General features: G+C 43.7%; 1 long non-coding RNA gene across 1 annotated transcript; it reads right to left on the bottom strand.

Annotated features, from left to right (window-relative positions):
- Positions 1–246: 246 nt before the first annotated feature.
- On the bottom strand, positions 247–4,106 carry LOC110299587. The gene is made up of 3 exons (XR_002378484.1): positions 4,087–4,106; positions 1,179–2,437; positions 247–408 (listed from the first exon to the last, which is right to left on the bottom strand). It is a non-coding gene; the product is annotated as an uncharacterized LOC110299587 (long non-coding RNA).
- Between the last annotated feature and the right edge of the window lie 1,666 nt (positions 4,107–5,772).

The raw sequence follows: 5,772 nt of genomic DNA, 5'->3' as shown, positions 1-5,772 counted from the left end.
AATGCAATGTCTCTTCCTCATCTCGAAAATGAAGATATATTTTCAATATTTCTTGTCTTTGACCACCCTTTCTTGAACTCAACAAATCTAAAATATGTGGTTTGACAAAAGTAATTAAAGTGTGGACATTTTGAGTTATTTTGATGTTTGTCAGGAGATCTTGTCTCCCTACCACTTCATTAATTTAAATGACCTGAAAGATACTCAGGTACAGCAACCTTGAAAACTAGTCCAAGACAAGTAGCCCTATTCCAGTGAGTTTAATTTGTCAAGCAAAATAAGATTGGAGGCTCATTCTTTCCACAAGATCATGAAAACGACAAAGGACATCAGGAATATACCCCATGATCAGCCCCTTGAGGGGTTTGCTTCTGTGAGTTACACGGTCACATCCAAGCAGTTTCATGGCTGCTGTCAAAGAAATAGACAAAAAAAAAAAAAATCTTTCATAGTCTTTGAAATAACATCTGTAAGTCACTGATAAACATTATTAGAAGTTGTATATTAAGTACTATGGGCATCATTCTGATTTCTCCAAAGAACAGAATGAAAATGGTATACACAACATGCACAAGTGTTATGTGTAGATATACAGATCACATATAGGTATATATAACACACATGTTATTGGCATACAACTGTGGGGGCTAAGCCCAAGGCATGAGAACTGATAATATGAGGTATAGCCCAAGTCCATGTCTGAGTCTGAAGTCTTAGACTCTTTGGTACCCTCAGCTTAAAGACTGTCAAAAAGAAAAGATCCCTTTGTTTAGCCTTTTAATGCATGTAGTTCCCCAACGAAAGCATGGGGAACCACGTGTTCCCCCTCTTCTTCCTTTTTGAGACAAAGTCTCATTATATATCCATGGTTGGTCTGGAACCTAGGGAGATCTGCCTTACTCTGCCTCCCAAGGGCCTAGATAATAAAGAGCCTCGGTCAGCCTGTTCAGTGACACCCCCCCCCATTCCTACATATCATTTCAGACATGCTTGGGAGTATTATCTAACCAAACAGGTGAGTACACCATGACTCAGTCGCCTTAGTGTAGAAGTGATCACCGTGTCCAGCAAAATGTCCACAGTGCATTTGTAGTCTCCTGTCTCCGTTCATGTTCCTAGTTTGTAGTCATTCTGGGCAATAACACTGTTCAAACTATTCCAATACCCAAATAACTTACCATTTTCTCTTCAATGCAGATGCAGGCGATGGGTAGATGCCTCCGTGGCTGAGAGCACTGGCTGTTCTTCCAGAGAACCTGGGCCCGAGTCCCACCACCCACATGGCAGCTCCCAACAATCTGTGACTCCAGTTCTAAGGGATCTAATCTATTCTCTGGCTGTTGAAGGCACCAGGCATGCACATGGTACACAGACATACTTATAGACAAATCCCTCATACATATTAAAATTAAAAAAAAAAAAAACAAGAAGATGTTTAGCACGTATGATCTCTCAGAGTTACCCGGGCACAATATATTATGAGAAGACCAGCTGCTTTCCTCTCCCATTCCTGGAGGTCTTGGTTTTTTACCATTACCATCACACGATGGCTGGCAGGGAAGCCTCTCACTATGCTTGAACAATATTAGAAGACAACGGTGGATGCCCTTTTGTAAACATACCGTAAGGAGAGAAAATCGTATTCAGAGACTTTCTCATCAAAAGTCACTGGCCAGAACAGACTCCACAACTTCAAGAAGCAGCCAGGGAGGGTAGTTTGGAAAGTGGTTGCCTATCATCACAGAAGAAGAGGCTGAACGGAGCACCTCTGTGCAGGTCTGTCCACTTAGTAATCCCTCCACAGTGTTTCCTCAGCCACCACCATCCCACCACACACAGAGCTATGGAACTTCTCCCTCTGTCTGGCTCAGAGTCTGGCGACGTCATGGTCCTGGGTCCCTCAAAACATGTCGGATGTTAAGGTGAAGCGTTATCACTTGCCCTCCAGACTTCATGCTTATGACTACTTTCTGCAGTAGTTGTGATGATGTCCTGGACTGTGAATATGCCTATACAGCACATAAATATATGCAACCATCTATGTGTAGGTGAGGATAAGAGAGAGAGACAGAAAAGACACATGCTGTCCTCAGTCCCTAACATCAATTCAATGATGGGGATTATGGGTAGCATCCCCAACACCTATTCCAAGGCACAGCATTCAGTGGGTGCTTTAAAATGTTCACAGAATAAATAAATGGATGAGTGAGCAAATGAGCACAATGCATCCTTGTGAAACAGAAGGAAAACAAGAGGAAGGGAAAGGTGCCGGGGGAACCTACTGCTCCTCCCCTGAACGTTTTATAAACAATTCTTTTCAGAGAATCGTTTTAAGAGAGAAAAACTGAGACTTTACCTTGAACCCAGTGTCAACTTCTGAATTACACGGCCATTTCTTTGTACTTTGCTTTCAAAATAGTCCACCCCACTCTCAGGGCTTTAACAACAAAATAAGACTTACATGATTGTAAGTTTCCCTCAAAATAAATGCACATAAACTAAAGAAATCATTTCAGTGGCTTTAGATTGCTTACATTTCTTTGAGTCACATACTTGACACCTTGAAGGGACTCATTATAAAAACAGCAAGCCACACTTTGCACACCAACAGCCCTGTCCACTCAGAAACAAGCTTGTCTGGAAAGAGCTGGCAATGTGACCACTTGCTCTGGAGGAAGCTTCGTGAGGTTCTGATAGCTGGTGGGATCTGAGACAGGTGCGCTCTTCAGTTTCCAAAGAACGAGCCTGGGGATGGCAGCCGCACTCTGTGTGGAGTCGATGTGTAATGCTTCCTTCATGTTACAACAAAGACCGACTCTGGCCATCCGGTAAGCAGCACTCCTGTCCCACACAGCACCGCACGCGCAGTCGTCCACTCTTAACTAACATTAATTACAGCTGAAATTCACTGTGAAGGGAAACAGCTGAAGAATTTCCAAGAAGCGAGGCTTTCAATTGTAGATCTTTTTAAACAAGCCACAAAGTACAAAAACAAACAAACAAAAACAAAAACAAAAACAAAACAAAACAACAACCAAAAAACCCTCAACATTTAAGATTGAATCTACACACACACACACACACACACACACCAAGTGCCAAAAAAGTACTTTTCATTAATTCTTAGAGGTATCTGGCAGACAGCATTTGCTTTGCCTGCCATTCAAGATGAGAAAATCAGACAACGGCTGCTGTGTGAGGCAGCTAGGATGGGTATTGATAGAAGCCACGTGGAACTGAGGCATTATTTTTCTGTTCGGTTGTTGGTTGGTTGGTTTGGTTTTTGAGAGAGGCTCTTGCTCTACAGCCCAGGCTAACCCTTCTATGATCACCCTACCATAGAGATCCAAGCTCTATGCCTGCAAGTGTGATCTACAACACCTGCTTATATTGTTTTTGAAGAAAGCAGATTGTCTTATTCCTTGTCTCCCACACCCCATCGCCAGAAACATCGAGAGTAGCGTTGAGTAGATTTTGTAAGTTATATCAAAGGTTAAGTATGTTGTGTCCAGAGAATAAACGGAGAAGCCAGAGGGCATCACACATGAATGGAACACTGATGTGCTTGCAGCAACGCTCGCTGCTCTCACTGTGACACAGGTACTTGTATGTAGCCCAACATGAAGACCAGTAATAGTTTTGAGGGTCATCAGAAAGAGGAAAGCCATTTTCCAACACTGGAATCAAAGCTTTGAGAACATCAAGTCATCAAAGGCTTTGCTTGAAGAAGCAGACCCCCACTTGCCAACCCTGAGAGACCCATTGTCACCAGAGCCAAGCTGGGACAGGCTGCCTGCTGCTATGCACGATTTATTAAGTCCAGGAACTGATGCAGCAGGACAGGAGATCCTCATGACTTCCCCTTCAAAAATCAAATTGCTGGGAGCAGCATACTTACACTGTAGGTAAGATTTCCCTAGAGGGTCTAGGGGGGATTGAGCCAGAAGTGTCCCATTGAGCACTTCTGGTGTCTGATACTTGAACGTGAGAGTTCCTGGTGTGACTTTCTTGGAACATCAAATCCAGCATAGCATGGCTGCTATGCATCCAAGTGGTATGAGCATGCCATGGTTCCACAAGACCCACCTTAGTGCAGGAAGAAAGGCCATGCCAAAGGCTCTTTTCCACCAACCTTTTTGCCTTGACCTCTGTCCACTGCCAGTGGGGCAAAGAACCCGTTCTTAGCATCCTATGGTACTATTTGCACACAGCGAGCTGCTTGCTGTATTCCATTGCTTCATCTCAGCCGGTGTTCCACTTTCAGTGTGGGTAAGCACTTAAGGCTTTGAATGAGAATGGAAACATTTGCTATTTAAAGTAGTCTTCTTTCAATTAGAATTTTTTATGCCCCACTCTCCCAGTTTATGAATCCTTATGATGGATATAGCTCCTTTTCGATAATTCCTTGGGATGAGTGAATACCCCCAATGTTTACTGAGCAAGGATGTCTATGAATTATGAATGGAGGAAACCGTTCCGATGGACAGGCACTCTAATTAATAAAGCCAGTTTGCTACAGCTTTCTAAATGCATGAGCAGCACCAGGGCTTTGTAGCAGTGTAGCTGATGCAGGTAACAGATTTTAACAGCATAGCTGGGAAAAGAACAAGGCAAATAGGAGGGGAGCTGGGTGGGCCCAGGACAACCCACTTTGTTCCTAAACACCTCTTCTGCGTCCCTACCATAAGGGCATCAGACTGGACCAGACAAATGCACTTACATAAAGAAGTCTTTCTCTATAACTGGTGTTTTAACCCCTAGCATTCACTAACCATCTTTGGTGGAGTATTTCCCCTGGGCATGCTCTTAGAAGGTAATATTCTCAAGCTACAAACAAGGTCAATAGGCAGCCGTGCCTTTGATAAAAGATCCAAATACCTCTATAGTTTGGTAGATCAGACATTTACAACCCCTGGGCTTTGGATCAGGGCATATATCGTCAACACTATGTTAAAATTAAGACAATTCTGATCTCACAAGGCTTTCCAACGCAGCCTCTGTGTTCATGAGGCTTTGCTGAATATTAATATTTAAAATATTTTCTTCTGTGTGTCTCTCTCTGTCCTGCCTCAGACAGTTCATTCGTGTTGACATTTCACCTATAATTTGTTCTGGGGATGCCATAGCAACTTCCCTCCCTATTCTGTTCTTAAAGAATAAGTGGAGGGTGGGACACTAACCCTGATGTAGCAGGCGCAGAAAGCGAAGGCAGAGGCTCAGCAGTGCCAGGGCTTTGGTTTTGCTGATTTACACTGCGCACCACCCTGTTGGTAGGTGCCTTAGGGGTCACTCGATGCTGATTATCACTTCGAATTCACAACATCCATCACAGGCAAGTGTAATAAACTCACCTGCTTTGAGCATCGAGAGCTCCTCTGTTCTATTGCTGGCCCCAGACCCCACTTTCCTGTGTGCACACACTGCAGAGCCCGCACCTTTTGGGCATGAGCAAGACCGCAAACATGGTGAAATGCCATTCCTGTTATGTATATGCATATATGTATACGGCCAAAGGAAGGTCACTTACAGATATCAGTAAGGTTCCTAACTCTGTTGACCTTAGATTAATCAAAAGATTATTATAGGTGGTTCTGACCTTAAATCTCATCAGGGGAGCAATTTAAAAGAAAGCCAAAGGCTTGAACATCAAAGCAGATGAGGAAGTGGCATACCTGGATTTCGGAGAAGGCCACAGGCAGGCAATCCCCAAGAACTGAGGGGGCCCAGTCCTATAACTGTGTAGGACAGCACTGAAACCTAACAGGGAATCCA

Source organism: Mus caroli, chromosome 8, assembly GCF_900094665.2.
Source record: "Mus caroli chromosome 8, CAROLI_EIJ_v1.1, whole genome shotgun sequence".
Classification (NCBI taxonomy): Eukaryota; Metazoa; Chordata; class Mammalia; order Rodentia; family Muridae; genus Mus; species Mus caroli.
Note: the sequence above shows the minus strand (reverse complement) of the source record. Positions and strands in the feature narration are given on the sequence as shown.